This window comes from Panulirus ornatus, chromosome 2 (genome assembly GCF_036320965.1).
Source record: "Panulirus ornatus isolate Po-2019 chromosome 2, ASM3632096v1, whole genome shotgun sequence".
Taxonomy (NCBI): domain Eukaryota; kingdom Metazoa; phylum Arthropoda; class Malacostraca; order Decapoda; family Palinuridae; genus Panulirus; species Panulirus ornatus.
In genome coordinates this window covers 33,960,093-33,977,828 of record NC_092225.1, presented here as the reverse complement: position 1 = coordinate 33,977,828, position 17,736 = coordinate 33,960,093, and positions in this window count along the sequence as shown.

The window sequence follows — 17,736 nt, the reverse complement described above, 5'->3', positions numbered from 1 at the left end:
ACTCTCTTCCCAAGTGTCTCTCTCCTGTACTGGCTGACTCTCGTCCCAAGCCCCTCTCTCATGTCCTGCCTGACTCTCGTACCTAGCCTCTTTCTCCTACTTGACTGACTCTCGTCCCAAGCCATTCTATCTTACCCTTCCTGACTCTCGTCCCGAGCCTCACTCTTCTGTCCTGCCTGACTTTCATCCTAAGCGTCTCTCTCCCGTCCTGCCTGAATCTCGTCCCAAGCCTCTCTATCCAGCCCTGCCTGACTCCCGTCCCAAGCCTCTCTATCCTCTCCTGCCTGACTCTCGTCCCAAGCCTCTCTCTCTTGTCCTGCTTGACTCTCGTCCCAAGCATCTTCTCCCCTGTCCTGCCTGACTATCGTCCCAAGCCTCTCTCTCCTGTCCTGCCTGACTCTCGTCATAAGCCTCTCTCCCATATCCTGCCTGACTCTGTCCCAAGCCTCTCTCTCCTTTCCTGCCTGACTCTCTCTGCAAGCTTCTCTCTCCTGTCCTGCCTGCCTCTCCTCCCAAGATTCTATCTCTTGTCCTGCCTGACTCTCGTCCCAAGCCTCTCTCTCCTGTCGTGCCTGACTCTCGTCCCAAGTTTCTCTCTCCTGTCCTGCCTGATTCTCGTCAAAACCCTCTCTCTCTTCTCCTGCCTGACTTTCGTCCCCAGTGTCTCTCTCCTGTACTGCCTGACTCTCGTCCTAAGCCTCTCTCTCCTGCCATGGCTGACTCTCGTCCCAATCCTCTCTCACCTGTCCTGCCTGACTCTCGTCCCAAGCCTCTCTCTCCTGTCATGGCTGATTCTCGTCCCAAGCCTCTCTCCCCTGTCCTGCCTGTCTCTCGTTCCAAGCGTCTCCCTCCAGTCCTGCTTGCCTCTCGTCCTAACCCTCTCTGTCCTGTCCTGCCTGACTCGTCCTAAGCCTCTCTCTCCAAACCTGCCTGACCGTCGTCCCAAGCCTCTCTCTCCTGTCCTGCCTAACACTCGTCAAGCCTCTCTCTCTCCTGTCCTGCCTGACTCTCGTCACAAACCTTTCTCCCCTGTCGTGCCTGACTCCCGTACCAAACCTCTTTCTCCTGTCCTGCCTGACTCTCGTCCCAAGCCTCTCTATCCGACTCTCCTTGACTGCTGTCCTAAGCCTCTCTCTCTCCTCCTGCCTGACTCTCGTCTAAAGGCTCTCTCTCTTGTCCTGCCTAACTCTCGTCCCAAGCCTCTCTCTCCTGTCCTGCCTAACTCTCATCCAGAACCTCTATCTCCTGTCCTGCCTGACTCTCGTCCCAAGGATAGCTCTTCTGTCCTTCCTGACTCTCGTCCTAAGCCTCTCTCTCCTGTCATGCCTGACACTCGTCCCAGCCATCTAACTCCTGCCCTGCCTGACTCTCTTCCTAACCCTCTCTCTCGTGTCCTGCCTAACTGTCGACCCAAACCTCTCTCTCCTACCCTGCCTGACCGTCGTCCTAAGCCTCTCTCTCCTGTACTGCCTGACTCTCTCGTCAAGCCTCTCTCTTCTTTCCTGCCTAACTCTCTTCCTAACCGTCTCTCTCTCGTGTCCTGCCTAACTCTCGTCCCAAACCTCTCTCTCCTACCCTGCCGGACTCTCGTCCCAAACCTCTCTCTCCTGTCCTGCCTGACTCTCGTCCTAAGCCTCTCTATCCGAATCTGGCTGACTCCTGTCCTAAGCCTCTCTCTCTCCTCCTGCCTGACTATCGTCCAAAGGCTCTCTCTCCTGCCCTGCCTGACTCTCGTCCCAAGCCTCTCTCTCCTGTCCTGCCTGACTCTCGTCCCAAGCCTGTATCTCCTGTCCTGCCTGACTCTCGTCCCAAGCATATCTCTTCTGTCCTTCCTGACTCTCGTCCCAAACCTCTCTCTCCTGTCATACCTGACACTCGTCCCAGGCATCTTTTTCCTCTCCTGCCTAACTCTCCTCCTAACCCTCTCTCTCGTGTCATACCTAACTCTCGTCCCAAACCTCTCTCTCCTTCCATACCTGACCGTCATCCTAAGCCTCTCTCTCCTGTCATACCTGATTCTCGTCCGAAGTCTCTATCACCTGTCCTGACTGACTTTCGTCCCAAGCCTCTGTCTCTCTTATCCTGCCTGACTCTCGTCCCAAACCTCTCTCTCATGTCCTGCCTGACTCTCGTGACAAGCCTCTTTCTCCTACTTGCCTGACTCTCGTGACAAGCCTCTTTCTCCTACTTGCCTGACTCTCGTCACAAGCCCTTCTCTCCGACCCTGTCTGACTCTCGTGCCAACCCTCACTCTTCCGTCCTCATTGACTTTCGTCCTAAGCCTCTCTCCCCTGTCCTGCATGACTTTCGTCGCTACCCTCTCTTTCCTGTGCAGCCTGACTCTCTTCGTAACACTCCCTGTCCGGTCCAGAATTATTCTCATCTCAAGCCCCTCTCTCCTGTCCTGCTTGAATCTCATACGAAGCCTCTCTCTCCTGTCCTGCCTGACTCTCGTCCCAAGAATATCTCTTCTGTCCTTCCTTAATCACGTCCCAAGTCTCTCTCTCTCTCCTGTCATGCCTTGACACTCGTCCCAGCCATCTTTCTCCTCTCCTGCCTGACTCTCTTCCTAACCCTCTCTCTCGTGTCGTACCTAACTCTCGTCCCAAACCTCTCTGTCCTTCCATGCCTCACCGTCGTCCGAAGCCTCTCACTCCTGTTTTGCCTGACTCTCGTCCCAAGCCTTTATCCCCTGTCCTGCCTGACTCACGTCCCAAGCCTCTCTCTCCTGTCGTGCCTGACTCTCGTCCGAAGTCTCTCTCTCCTGTCCTGACTCTCGTTCCAGGCCTCTGTCTCTCTTATCCTGCCTGACTCTCGTCCCAACTCCCTCTCTCCTACCCTGCCTGACGCTCGTCCGAAACCTCTCTCCTCTCGATCATGACTCTCACCCCAAACCTCTCTCTCCTGTCCGGCCTGACTCTCGTCCCAAGCCTCTCTATCCGGCCCTGCCTAACTCACGTCCCAAGAATCTCTCTCGTATCCTGCTTGACTCTCGTCCCAAGCCTCTCTCTCCTGTCATGCATGACTCTCATTCCAAGCCTCTCTCCAGTTCTACCTGACTGTCGTCCCAAACCTCTCTCTCCTGTCCTGCCTGACTCTCGTCCCAAGCATATCTCTTATGTCCTTCCTGGCTCTCGTCCCAAGCCTCTCTCTCCTATCCTGCCTGACCGTCGTTCCAAGCCTCTCTCTCCTTCCTGCCTGACCCTCTCGTCAAGCGTCTCTCTACTGTCCTGCCTGACTCTCGTCCCAAGCCTCTCTCTCTTGTAGTGCCTGACTCTCTTCCCAAGCCTCTCTCTCATGTCCTGCCTGACTCTCTTCCCAAGCCTCTTTCTCCTACTTGCCTGACTCTCGTCCAAAGCCCATCTCTCCTACCCTGCCTGACTCTCGTCCCAAGCCTCACTCTTCTGTCCAGCCTGACTTTCATCCTAAGCGTCTCTCTCCTCTCCTGCCTGACTCTCGTCCCAAGCCTCTCTATCAAGCTCTGCCTGACCCTCGTCCCAAGCCTCTCTCTCCTGTCATGGCTGACTCTCGCAACAAGCCTTTCTCCCCTGTCCTCCATGTTTCTCGTCCCAAGCGTCTACCTCCTGTCCTGTTTGACTCTCGTCCTAAGCCTCTCTGCCCTGTCCTGCCTGACTCTCGTCCTAAGCCTCTCTCTCCTACCATGCCTGACTGACTCACTCGTCAAGCCTCTCTCTCCTGTCCAGCCTGACTCTCGTCCTAAGCCTCTCTGTCTTTTCCAGATTTATTTTCATCCCAAGCCCCTCTCTCCTTTCGTGCTTGACTCCCGTCCCAAGCCTATCTCTCCTTTCCTGCCTGTTTCTTGTCCCAGGCCTCTCTCCCCTGTCCTGCATGACTATCTTCCCAAGACTCTCTCTCCTGTCCTGAATGACTCTCGTCCCAAGCTTTTCTCTCTGTTCTGTCTGACTTTCGTCCAAGTCCCCTCTCTCTCTTGTCCTGCCTGACTCACGTCCCTAGGCTCTAACCCCTGTCCTGCCTTAATCTCGTCAAAGACCTCTCTCTCCTGTCCTGCCTGACTCTAGCCACAAGCTTTTCTATCCTGTACTGTATGACTCTCGTCCAAAGCCTCTCTCCCCTTTCCAGCCTGACTCTCGTCCCAAGCCTCTTTCTCCTGTCCTGCCAGACTCTCGTCCCATGCTTCTCTCTTCTGTCCTGCGTGACTCTCATCCTGAGCCTCTCTCTCCTGTCCTGCCTGACTCTCGCCCCAAGCCTCTCTCTCCTGTCTTGCATCACTCTCGTCCCACGCCTCTCTCTCCTGTCCTGCTTGACTCTGGCCCCAATCCTCTCTCTCCCGTCCTGAATAACTCTAGTCCCAAACCTTTCTCTCTTATCCTGTCGTGTCTGACTCTCGTCTCAATCTTCTCTCTCTTGTCCTGCTTGACTCTCATCCGAAGATTCTCTCTCCTCTCCTGCCTGACTCTGGCCCCATGCCTCTCTCTTCTATCCTGCCTGACTCTCATCCTAAGCCTCTCTCTCCTGTCCTGCCTGACTCTCGTCCCAAGAGTCTCCCTCCTGTCCTTCCTGACTCTTGTCCGAAGCGCCTCTCTCCTACACTGAATGATTCTCGTCCCAAGACTTTCTCTTATGTCCTGCCTGACTCTCGTCCCAACTCCCTCTCCCCTACCCTGCCTGACGCTCGTCCGAAACCTCTCTCCTCTCGATCCTGACTTTCGCCCCAAACCTCTCTCTCATGTCCTGCCTGACTCTCGTCCCAAGCCTCTCTATCTGGTCCTGCCTAACTCACGTCCCAAGAATCTCTCTCGTGTCCTGCTTGACTCTCGTCCCAAGCCTCTCTCTCCTGTCATGCATGACTCTCATTCCAAGCCTCTCTCCAGTTCTACCTGACTGCCGTCCCAAACCTCTCTCTCCTGTCCTGCCTGACTCTCGTCCCAAGCATATCTCTTATGTCCTTCCTGGCTCTCGTCCTAAGACTCTCTCTCCTATCCTGCCTGACCGTCGTCCCAAGCCTCTCTCTCCTTCCTGCCTGACTCTCTCGTCAAGCGTCTCTCTCCTGTCCTGCCTGACTCTCGTCCCAAGCCTCTCTCTCTTGCAGTGCCTGACTCTCTTCCCAAGCCTCTCTCTCATGTCCTGCCTGACTCTCTTCCCAAGCCTCTTTCTCCTACTTGCCTGACTCTCGTCCCAAACCCATCTCTCCTACCCTGCCTGACTCTCGTCCCAAGCCTCACTCTTCTGTCCAGCCTGACTTCCATCCTAAGAGTCTCTCTCCTCTCCTGCCTGACTCTCGTCCCAAGCCTCTCTATCCAGCTCTGCCTGACCCTCGTCCCAAGCCTCTCTCTCCTGTTATGGCTGACTCTCGCAACTAGCCTCTCTCCCCTGTCCTATATGATTCTCGTCCCAAGCGTCTACCTCCTGTCCTTCTTGACTCTCGTCCTAAGCATCTCTGCCCTGTCCTGCCTGACTCTCGTCCTAAGCATCTCTCTCCTACCCTGCCTGACCGTCGTCCCAAGCCTCTCTCTCCTGTCCTGCCTGACTCACTTGTCAAGCCTCTCTCTCCTGTCCTGCCTGACTCACTTGTCAAGCCTCTCTCTCCTGTCCAGTCTGACTCTCGTCCTAAGCCTCTCTGTCTTTTCCAGATTTATTTTCATCCCAAGCCCCTCTCTCCTTTCGTGGTTGACTCTCGTCCCAAGCCTATCTCTCCTTTCCTGCCTGTTTCTTGTCCCAGGCCTCTCTCCCCTGTCCTTCATGACTATCTTCCCAAGACTCTCTCTCCTGTCCTGAATGACTCTCGTCCCAAGCCTTTCTCTCTGTTCTGTCTGACTTTCGTCCAAATCCCCTCTCTCTCTTGTCCTGCCTGACTCACGTCCCAAGGCTCTAACAACTGTCCTGCCTTAATCTCGTCAAAGACCTCGATCTCCTGTCCTGCCTGACTCTAGCCAAAAGCTTCTCTATCCTCTCTCCCCTTTACTGTGTGACTCTCGTCGCAAGCCTCTTTCTCCTGTCCTGCCAGACTCTCGTCTCATGCTTCTCTCTTCTGTCCTGCGTGACTCTCATCCTGAGCCTCTCTCTCCTGTCCTGCCTGACTCTCGCCCCAAGCCTCTCTCTCCTGTCTTGCATCACTCTCGTCCCACGCCTCTCTCTCCTGTCCTGCTTGACTCTGGCCACAATCCTCTCTCTCCCGTCCTGAATAACTCTAGTCCCAAACCTTTCTCTCTTATCCTGTCGTGCCTGACTCTCGTTTCAATCTTCTCTCTCTTGTCCTCCTTGACTCTCATCCGAAGATTCACTCTCCTCTCCTGCCTGACTCTGGCCCCATGCCTCTCTCTTCTATCCTGCCTGACTCTCATCCCAAGCCTCTCTCTCCTGTCCTGCCTGACTCTCGTCCCAAGAGTCTCCCTCCTGTCCTTCCTGACTCTTGTCAGAAGCGCGTCTCTCCTACCCTGAATGATTCTCGTCCCAAGCCTCTCTCTTATGTCCTGCCTGAATCTCGTCCCAACTCCCTCTCTCCTACCCTGCCTGACGCTCGTCCGAAACCTCTCTCCTCTCGATCCTGACTCTCGCCCCAAGACACTCTCTCTCATGTCCTGCCTGACTCTCGTCCCAAGCCTCTCTATCTGGCCCTGCCTAACTCACGTCCCAAGAATCTCTCTCGTGTCCTGCTTGACTCTCGTCTCAAGCCTCTCTCTCCTGTCATGCATGACTCTCATTCCAAGCCTCTATCCTGTTCTACCTGACAGTCGTCCCAAACCTCTCTCTCCTGTCCTGCCTGACTCTCGTCCCAAGCATATCTCTTATGTCCTTCCTGACTCTCGTCACAAGCCTCTCTCTCTTGTAGTGCCTGACTATCTTCCAAAGCCTCCCTCTCATGTCCTGCATGACTCTCTTCCCAAGCCTTTTTCTCCTACTTGCCTGACTCTCTTCCCAAGCCCATCTCTTCTACCCTTCCTGACTCTCGTCCCAAGCCTCACTCTTCTGTCCTGCCTGACTTTCATCCTAAGCGTCTCTCTCCTCTCCTGCCTGACTCTCGTCCCAAACCTCTCTATCCAGCTCTGCCTGACTCTCGTCCCAAGCCTCTCTCTCCTGTCATGCCTGACTCTCGTCCCAAGCCTCTATCTCCTGTCCTGTCTGACTCTCGTCCCAAGCATATCTCTTCTGTCCTTCCTGACTCTCGTCCCAAGATTCTCTCTCTTGTCATGCATGACACTCGTCTCATGCACCTGTCTCCTGTCCTGCCTGAATCTAGTCCTAACCCTCTCTGTCCTGTCCTGCCTGACTATCGTCCCAAGCCTCTCTCTCCTGTCTTGCCTGACTCTCGTCCCAAGCCTCTCTCTCTTGTAGTGCCTGACTCTCTTCCCAAGCCTCTCTCTCATATCCTGCCTGACTCTCTTCCCAAGCCTCTTTCTCCTACTTGCCTGACTTTCGTCCCAAGCCCATCTCTCCTACCCTTCCTGACTCTCGTCCCAAGCCTCACTCTTCTGTCCTGCCTGACTTTCATCCTAAGCTTCTCTCTCCTGTCCTGCCTGAATCTCGTACCAGGCATCTCTCTCCTGTCATGCCTAACTCTCGTATAAAGCATCTCTCATCCTAAGCTTCAATTCTCATGTCCTGCCTGACATTCGTCCCATGCACCTATCCCTTCTCCTGACTCCCCCCCCTCCCCGCCTGACTCTCGTCCAACCCTCTCTGTCCTGTACTGTCCTGACTCTCGTCCTAAGCCTCTCTCTCCTACCCTGCCTGAACGTCGTCCCAAGGCTCTCTCTCCTGTCCCTGCTGCTCTCTTGTCAAGCATCTCTCTCCTGTCCTGCCTGACTCTCGTTCCAAGCCTTTTTCTCTCCTGTCCTGCTTGACTCTCGTCCAAGCCTCTCTCTCCTGTCCTGCCTGACTCTCGTCCAACGCTCTCTCTCCTTCCTGCCTAATCTGTCCTAACCTCTCTGTCCTGTCCTGCCTATCTCGCTCAAAGCTTCTCTCTCCTGTCCTGCCTGACTCTCGTCACAAGCTTCTATCTCTGTCCTGCCTGACTCTCGTCCCAAGCCTCTCTCTCCTGTCCTGCCTGACTCTCGGTCCCAAGTCTCTCTCTCCTCTGACTCTCCCAGCCTCTCTCCTGTCTGCCACTCTCGTCCCAAGCCTCTCCTCTTGTCCTGCTGACTCTCGTCCAAGTCTCTCTCCTGTCCTGCCTGACACTCGTCCCAAGCCTCTCTCTCTCTGTCATGGCTGACTCTAGTCCCAAGCCTCTCTCCCCTGTCCTTGCCTGACTCTCGCCCCAAGCCTCCTCTTCCTGTCCTGACTGACTTTCGTCCCAACGCTCTCTCTCCTCCCTGCTGACTTCTCGTCCAAAGCGTCTCTCTCCTGTCCTGCTTGACACTCGACCTAACCCTCTCTGTCCTGTCCTGCCTGATTCTCGTCCTAAGCCTCCTCTCCTACCCTGCCCGACCGTCGCCAAGCCTCTCTTTCATGTCCTGTTTGACTCTCATCCCAAGCTCTTCCCTACTTGCCTGAATCTCGCTCCAAGTCCCTCTCTCCTACCCTGCCTGACTCTCGTCCCAAGCCTCTCTCTCCTGTCCTGCCTGACTCTCGTCCAAGCCTCTCTCTCCTTGAATGACTCTCGTCGTAGTCTCTGTTTTGTGACTGACTCTCGTCCCAAAGCCTCTCTCTCTCTTGTCCTGCCTGACTCTCGTCCCAAGCCTCTCTCTCATGTCCTGCCTGACTCTCGTCCCAAACCTCTCTCTCCTGTCCTGCCTGACTCTCGTCATAAGCCCTTCTCTCCTACCCTGCCTGACTCTCGTCCCAACCCTCAATCTTCCGTCCTCCCTGACTTTCGTCATAAGGCTCTCTCTCCTGTCCTGCATGACTTTCGTCGCAACTCTCTCTCTCTCTCTCCTGTGCAGCCTGACCCTCATCCTAACCATCCCTGTCCAGTCAAGAATTATTCTCGTTCCAAGCCCATCTCTCCTGTACTGCTTGACTCTCGTACCAAGCCTCTCTCTCCTGTCCTGCCTGACGCTCGTCCCAAGCCTCTCTACCGGTACTTCCTGACTCCCGTAAAAAGCCTCTCTCTCCTCTCCTGCCTGACTCTCGTCCAAAGCCTCTCTCTCCTGTCCTGCCTGACTCTCGTCCCAAGGTTCTCTCCCCTGTCTTGTCTGCCCCTCTTCCCAAGTGTCTCTCTCCTGTCCTGCCTGACTCTCGTCCCAAGCCTCTCTCTCTTGTACTGCCTGACTCTCGTCCCAAGCCTCTCTCTCATGTCCTGCCTGACTCTCGTACCAAGCCTCTTTCTCCTACTTGCCTGACTCTCGTCCCAAGCACTTCTCTCCTCCCCTTCCTGAGTCTCGTCCCAAGCCTCACTCTACTGTCCTGCCTGACTTTCATCCTAACAGTCTGTCTCCTGTCCTGCCTGACTCTCGTCCCAAGCCTCTCTATCCGGCCTTGCCTGACTCCCGTCCCAAACCTTTATCTCCTGTCCTGCCTGACTCTCGTCCCAAGCCTCTCTATCCGGCCTTGCCTGACTCCCGTCCCAAACCTTTATCTCCTGTCCTGCGTGACTCTCGTCCCAAGCCTCTCTCTCTTGTGATGCCAGACTCTCGTCCCAAGCATCTCTCTCCTGCAATGCCTGACTCTCTTCCCAAGCCTCTATCTCCTGTCCTGCCTGACTCTCGTCCCAAGCTTCTCTCTCCTGTCATGCATGACACTCGTCCCATGCACCTATCTCCTGTCCTGCCCGACTAGAGTCCTAACCCTCTCTGTCCTGTCCTGCCTGACGCTCGTCCTAAGCCACTCTCTCCTACCCTGCCTGACCATCGTCCCAAGCCTCTCTCTCTTGTCCTGCCTGATTCTCTCGTCAAGCCTCTCTCTCCTGTCCTGCCTGACTCTCGTCCCAAGACTCTCTCTCTTGTACTGCCTGACTCTGGTCACAAGACTCTCTCTCATGCCCTGCCCTCTTTACCCTACTCGCCTGACTCTCGTCCCAAGCCCTTCTCTCCTACCCTTCCTGACTCTCGTCCAAAGCCTCACTATTCTGTCCTGCCTGACTTTCATCCTAAGCGTCTCTCTCCTGTCCTGCCTGACTCTCGTCCCAAGAATCTCTCTCCTGTCATGCCTGACTCTCGTCCCAAGCCTCAATCTCATGTCCTGCCTGACATTCGTCCCATGCACCTATCTCCTGTCCTGCCTGACTCTCGTCCTAACCCTCTCTGTCCTGTACTGTCTGACTCTCGTCCTAAGCCTCTCTCTCCTACCCTGCCTGAACGTCGTCCCAAGGCTCTCTCTCCTGTCCTGCCTGTCTCTCTTGTCAAGCATCTCTCTCCTGTCCTGCCTGACTCTCGTTCCAAGCCTTTCTCCCCTGTCCTGCTTGACTATCGTCCCAAGCCTCTCTCTCCTGTCCTGCCTGACTCTCGTCCAAAGCCTCTCTCTCATATCCTGCCTAAGTCTGTCCTAACCCTCTCTGTCCTGTCCTGCCTTATTCTCGCTCAAAGCTTCTCTCTCCTGTCCTGCTTGCCTCTCGTCACAAGCTTCTATCTCTTGTCCTGCCTGACTCTCTTCCCAAGCCTCTCTCTCCTGTCGTGCCTGACTCTCGTCCCAAGTTTCTCTCTCCTGTCCTGTCTGACTCTCGTCCCAAGCCTCTCTCTCTTGTCCTGCCTGACTCTCGTCCACAGTGTCTCTCACCTGTCCTGCCTGACACTCGTCCCAAGCCTCTCTCTCCTGTCATGGCTGACTCTAGTCCCAAGCCTCTCCCCCCTGTCTTGCCTGACTCTCGCCCCAAGCCTCACTCTCCTGTCGTGACTGACTTTCGTCCCAAGCCTCTCTCCCCTCTCCTGTCTGACTCTCGTCCAAAGCGTCTCTCTCCTGTCCTGCTTGACACTCGACCTAACCCTCTCTGTCCTGTCCTGCCTGATTCTCGTCCTAAGCCTCCCTCTCCTACCCTGCCCGACCGTCGTCCCAGGCCTCTCTTTCATGTCCTGTTTGACTCTCATCCCAAGCCTCTTTCTCCTACTTGCCTGAATCTCGCTCCAAGTCCCTCTCTCCTACCCTGCCTGACTCTCGTCCCAAGCCTCTCTCTCCTGTCCTGCCTAACTCTCGTCCTAACCCTCTCTCTCCTTTCCAGCTTGACTCTCGTTTCAAGCCTCTATGTCCTTTCCAGATTCCTTCTCATCCCAAGCCCCTCTTCCCAGTCGTGCTTGACTCTCGTCCCAAGCCTCTCTCTCCTGTCCTGCCTGTCTCTTGTCCCAGGCCTCTCTCCCCTGTCCTGCATGACTCTCTTCCCAAGACTCTCTCTCCTGTCCTGAATGACTCTCGTCCCAAGCCTTTTTCTGTTCTGTCTGACTTTCGTCAAAATCCCCTCTCTCTATAGTCCTGCCTGACTCACGTTCCAAGGCTTTATCCCCTGTCCTGCCTTACTCTCGCCAAATACCTCTCTCTCCTGTCCTGCCTGACTCTAGTCAAAAGCTTCTCTATCCTGTACAGAGTGACTCTCGTCATATGCCTCTCTCCCCTTTCCTGCCTGAGCCTCTTTCTCCTGTCCTGCCAGACTCTCGTCCCATGCTTCTCTCTTCTGTCCTGCCTGACTCTCATCCTAAGCCTCTCTCTCCTGTCCTGCCTGACTCTAGTCAAAAGCTTCTCTATCCTGTACTGTGTGACTCTCGTCGTAAGCCTCCCTCCCCTTTCCTGCCTGACTCTCGTCCCAAGCCTCTTTCTCCTGTCCTGCCAGACTCTCGTCCCATGCTTCTGTCTTCTATCCTGCCTGACTCTCATCCCAAGCCTCTCTCTTGTCCTGCTTGACTCTCGTCCCAAAAGTCTCCCTCCTGTCCCTCCTGACTCTTGTCCGAAGCGCCTCTCTCCTACCCTGCATGATTCTCGTCCTAAGCCTCTCTCTTATGTCCTGCCTGACTCTCGTCCCAACTCCCTCTCTCCTACCCTGCCTGACACTCGTCCGAAACCTCTCTCCTCTCGATCCTGAATATAGCCCCAAACCTCTCTCTCCTGTCCTGCCTCACTCTCGTCCCAAGCCTCTCTATCCGGCCCTGCCTAACTCAGGTAACAAGAATCTCTCTCTTCTCTTGCTTGACTCTCGTCCCAAATTTCTCTCTCCTGTCATGCATGACTCTCATTCCAAGCCTCTCTCTCCTGTTCTGCCTGACTGTCGTCCCAAACCTCTCTCTACTGTCCTGCCTGACTCTCGTCCCAAGCATATCTCTTATGTCCTTCCTGGCTCTCGTCCCAAGCCTCACTCTCCTGTCCTGCCTGACACTCGTCCCAGACATCTATCTCCTGTCCTGCCTGATTATCTTGCTAACTCTCTCTCTCGTGTCCTGCCTGACTCTTGTCCCAAGCCCTTCTCTCCTCCCCTTCCTGACTCTCGTCCCAAGCCTCACTCTACTGTCCTGCCTGACTTTCATCCTAAGCGTCTCTCTCCTCTCCTGCCTGACTCTCGTCCTAAGCCTCTCTATCCAGCCTTGCCTGACTTCCGTCACAAACCTGTATCTCCTGTCCTGCCTGACTCTCGTCACAAGCCTCTCTCTCTTGTCCTGCCTGACTCTCGTCCCAAGCATCTCTCCTGTCATGCCTGACTCTCTTCCCAAGCCTCTATCTCCTGTCCTGCCTGACTCTCGTCCCAAGCATATATCTTCTGTCCTTCCTGACTCTCGTCCCAAGCTTCTCTCTCCTGTCATGCCTGACACTTGTCCCATGCACCTATCTCCTGTCCTGCCCGACTATAGTCCTAACCCTCTCTGTCCTGTCCTGATTGACGCTCGTCCCAAGCATCTCTCTCCTGTCATGCCTGACTCTCGTCCCAAGCCTCTATATCCTATCCTGCCTGACTCTCGTCCCAAGCATATCTCTTCTGTCCTTCCTGACTCTTCTCCCAAGATTCTCTCTCCTGTCATGCCTGACACTCGCCCCATGTACCTATCTCCTGTCTTGCCTGACTCTCGTCCTAACCCTCTCTGTCCTGTCCTCCCTGACTCTCGTCCTAAGCCGCTCTGTCCTACCCTGCCTGAAAGTCGTCCCAAGCCTCGCTCTCCTGTCCTGGCTGTCTCTCTCGTCAAGCATCTCTCTCCTGTCCTGCCTACTCTCGTCCAAAGCCTTTCTCTCCTGTCCTGCCTGACTATCATCCCAAGCCTCTCTCTCCTGTCCTGCCTGACCCTCGTCCAAAGCCTCTCTCTCATATCCTGCTTGAGTCTGTCCCAATCCTCTCTATCATGTCCTGCCTTACTCTCGCTCCAAGCTTCTCTCTCCTGTCCTGCCTGCCTCTCCTTCAAAGCTTCTATCTTTTTTCCTGCCTGACTCTCGTCCCAAGCCTCTCTCTACTGTCGTGCCTGACTCTCGTCCCAAGTTTCTCTCTCCTGTCCTGCCTGACTCTTGTCCCAAACCTCTCTCTCTTGTCCTGCCTGACTCTCGTCCACAGTGTCTCTCACCTGTCCTGCCTGACACTCGTCCCAAGCCTCTCTCTCCTGTCATGGCTGACTCTCGTCCCAAGCCTCTCCCCCTGTCTTGCCTGACTCTCGTCCCAAGCCTCACTCTCCTGTCGTGGCTGACTTTCGTCACAAGCCTCTCTCCCCTCTCCTGCCTGACTCTTGTCCAAAGCGTCTCTCTCCTGTCCTTCTTGACACTCGTCTTAACCCTCTCTGTCCTGTCCTGCATGACTCTCGTCCTAAGTCTCCCTCTCCTACCCTGCCCGACCGTCGTCCCAGGCCTCTCTTTCATGTCCTGTTTGACTCTCATCCCAAGCCTTTTTCTCCTACTTGCCTGAATCTCGCTCCAAGTCCCTCCTACCCTGCCTGACTCTCGTCCCAAGCCTCACTCTCCTGTCTTGCCTGACTCTCGTCTTAAGCCTCTCTCTCCTGTCATGCCTAACTCTCGTCCTAACCCTCTCTCTCCTGTCCAGCCTGACTCTCGTCCCAAGCCTCTCTGTCCTTTCCAGATTTATTCTCATCCCAAGCCCCTCTCCCCTGTCGTGCTTGACTGTCGTCCCGAGCCTCTCTCTCCTGTCCTGCCTGTCTCTTGTCCCAGGCCTCTCTCCCCTGTCCTGCATGACTCTCTTCCCAAGACTCTATCTCCTGTCCTGAATGACTCTCGTCCCAAGCCTTTCTCTCTGTTCTGTCTGACTTTCGTCCAAATCCCCTCTCTCTCTTGTCCTGCCTGACTCACGTTCCAAGGCTCTATCCCCTGTCCTGCCTTACTCTCGTCAAATACCTTTCTCTCCTGTCCTGCCTGACTCTAGTCAAAAGCTTCTCTATCCTGTACTGTGTGACTCTCGTCGTAAGCCTCTCTCCCCTTTCCTGCCTGATTCTCGTACCAAGCCTCTTTCTCCTGTCCTGCCAGACTCTCGTCCCATGCTTCTCTCTTCTGTCCTGCGTGACTCTCGTCCTGAGCCTCTCTCTCCTGTCCTGCCTGACTCTCGCCCCAAGCCTCTCTCTCCTGTCTTGCATCACTCTCGTCCCACGCCTCTCTCTCCTGTCCTGCCTGACTCTAGTCAAAAGCTTCTCTATCCTGTACTGTGTGACTCTCGTCCAAATCCTCTCTCCCCTTTCCTGCCTGACTCCCGTCCTAAGCCTCTTTCTCATGTCTTGCCAGACTATCGTCCCATGTTGCTCTCTTCTATACTGCCTGACTCTCATCCCAAGCCTCTCTCTCCTGTCCTGCCTGACTCTCGTCACAAGAGTCTCCCTCCTGTCCTTCCTGACTCTTGTCCGAAGCGCCTCTCTCCTACCCTGCATGAATCTCGTCCCAAGCCTCTCTCTTATGTCTTGCCTGACTCTCGTCCCAACTCCCTCTCTCCTACCCTGCCTGACACTCGTCCGAAACCTCTCTCCTCTCGATCCCGACTCTCGCCCCAAACCTCTCTCTCCTGTCCTGCCTGACTCTCGTCCCAAGCCTCTCTATCCGGCCCTGCCTAACTCACGTCGCAAGAATCTCTCTCTTGTCCTGCTTGACTCTCGTCCCAAGCCTCTTTCTCCTTTCATGCATGACTCTCATCCCAAGCCTCTCTCTCCTGTTCTGCCTGACTGTCGTCCCAAACCTCTCTCTCCTCTCCTGCCTGACTCTCCTCGCAAGCACATCTCTTATGTCCTTCCTGGCTCTCGTCCCAAGCCTCACTCTCCTGTCCTGCCTGACATTCGTCCCAGACATATATCTCCTGTCCTGCCTGATTCTCTTCCTAACCCTCTCTCTCGTGTCCTGCCTGACTCTCGTCCCAAGCCTCTCTCTCCTACCCTGCCTGAACGTCGTCCCAAGCCTCTCTCTCCTGTCCTGCCTGACTTTCATCCTAAGCGTCTCTCTCCTGTCCTGCCTGACTCTCGTCCCAAGCCTTTGTCCCCTGTCCTGCCTGACACTCGTCCGAAGCCTCTCTCTTCTGTACTGCCTGACTCTCGTCCCAAGCCTCTCTATCCGACTCTGCCTGACTCCTGTTCTAAGCCTCTCTCTCTCCTACTGCCCGACTCTCGTCCCAAGCCATTCTTTCCTGTCCTGCCTGACTCTCGTCACATGCTTCTGTCTTCTATCCTGCCTGACTCTCATCCCAAGCCTCGCTCTCCTGTCCTGCCTGACTCTCTTGATAACCCTCTCTCTCGTGTCCTGCCTAACTTTCGTCCCAAACCTCTCTCTCCTACCCTGCCTGACTCTTATCCCAAGCCTCTCTCTCCTGTCCTGCCTGACTCTCGTCCCAAGAGTCTCCCTCCTGTCCTTCCTGACTCTTGTCCGAAGCGCCTCTCTCCTACCCTGCATGATTCTCGTCCTAAGCCTCTCTCTCTCGTACTGCCTGACTCTCGTCCCAAGCCATTCTTTCCTGTCCTGCCTGACTCTCGTCCCATGCCTCTCTCTCCTGTCCTGCCTGACTCTCGTCCCAAGCATATCTCTTCTGTCCTTCCTGACTCTCGTCCCAAGCCTCTCTCTCATGTCATGCCTGACACTCGTCACAGGCATCTATCTCCTGTCCTGCCTGACTCTCTTCCTAACCCTCTCTCTCGTGTCCTGCCTAACTATCGACCCAAACCTCTCTCTCCTACCCTGCCTGACTCTCTTCATAACCCTCTCTCTTGTGTCCTGCCTAACATTCGTCCCAAACCTCTCTCTCCTACCCTGCCTGACTCTCATCCCAAGCCTCTCTCTCCTGTCCTGCCTGACTCTCGTCCCAAGAGTCTCTCTCCTGTCCTTCCTGACTCTTGTTCGAAGCGCCTCTCTCCTACCCTGCATGATTCTCATCCTAAGCCTCTCTCTTATGTCCTGCCTGACTCTCGTCCCAACTCCCTCTCTCCTACCCTGCCTGACACTTGCCGAAACCTCTCTCATCTCGATCCTGACTCTCGCCCCAAATCTCTCTCTCCTGTCCTGCCTGACTCTCGTCCCAAGCCTCTCTATCCGGCCCTGCCTAACTCACGTCCCAAGAATCTCTCTCTTGTCCTGCTTGACTCTCGTCCCAAGCCTCTCTCTCCTGTCATGCATGACTCTCATTCCAAGTCTCTCTCTCCTGTTGTGCCTGACTGTCGTCCCAAACCTCTCTCTCCTGTCCTGCCTGACTCTCGTCCCAAGCACATCTCTTATGTCCTTCCTGGCTCTCGTCTCAAGCCTCACTCTCCTGTCCTGCCTGACACTCGTCCCAGACGTCTATCTCCTGTCCTGCCTGATTCTATTCCTAACCCTCTCTCTCGTGTCCTGCCTAACTTTTGTCCCAAACCTCTCTCTCCTACCCTGCCTGACTCTCTTCATAACCCTCTCTCTCGTGTCCTGCCTAACTTTCGTCCCAAACCTCTCTCTCCTACCATGCATAACTCTCGTCCCAAACCTCTCTCTCCTGTCCTGCCTGACTCTCGTCCCAAGCCTATCTATCCCACTCTCCTTGACTCCTGTCCTAAGCCTCTCTCCCACCTCCTCCCTGACTCTCTTCCAAAGCCTCTCTCTCCTGTCCTGCCTGACTCTCGTCCCAAGCATATCTCTTCTGTCCTTTCTGACTCTCGTCCCAAGCCTCCCTCTCCTGTCATGCCTAACACTCGTCCCAGGCAACTTTCTCCTTTCCTGCCTGACTCTCTTCCTAACCCTCTCTCTCGTTTCCTGCTTAACTCTCTTCCCAAACTTCTCTCTCCTACCCTGCCTGACCGTCGTCCGAAGCCTCTTTCTCCTGTCCTGCCTGACTCTCGTTCCAAGACTTTCTCCCCTGTCCTGTTGGACTCTGGTCCTAAGCCTCTATCTCCTGTCTTGAATGACTCTCATCGCTAGTCTCTGTTTCCTGTCCTGACTGACTCTCGTCCCAAGCCTCTCTCTCTCTTGTCCTGCCTGACTCTCGTCCCAAGCCTCTCTCTCATGTCCTGCCTGACTCTCGTCCCAAACCTCTCTCTCCGGTCCTGCCTGACTCTCGTCACAAGCACTTCTCTCCTAACCTGCCTGACTCTCGTCCCAACCCTCACTCTTCCGTCCTCCCTGACTTTCGTCCTAAGCCTCTCTCTCCTGTTTTGCATGACTTTCGTCGCAACTCTCTATCTCATGTGCAGCCTGACTCTCGTCCTAACCCTCCCTGTCCAGTCAAGAATTATTCTCGTACCAAGCCCATCTCTCCTGTACTGCCTGACCGTCGTCCGAAGCCTCTCTCTCATGTCCTGCCTTTCTCTCGTTCCAAGCCTCTCTATCCGGTACTTCCTGACTCCCGTAAAAAGCCTCTCTCTCCTCTCCTGCCTGACTCTCGCCCCAAGCCTCTCTCTTCTGTCCTGCCTGAATCTCATCCAAAGCTTCTCTCTCATGTCCTGTCTGCCCCTCTTCCCAAGTGTCTCTCTCATGTCC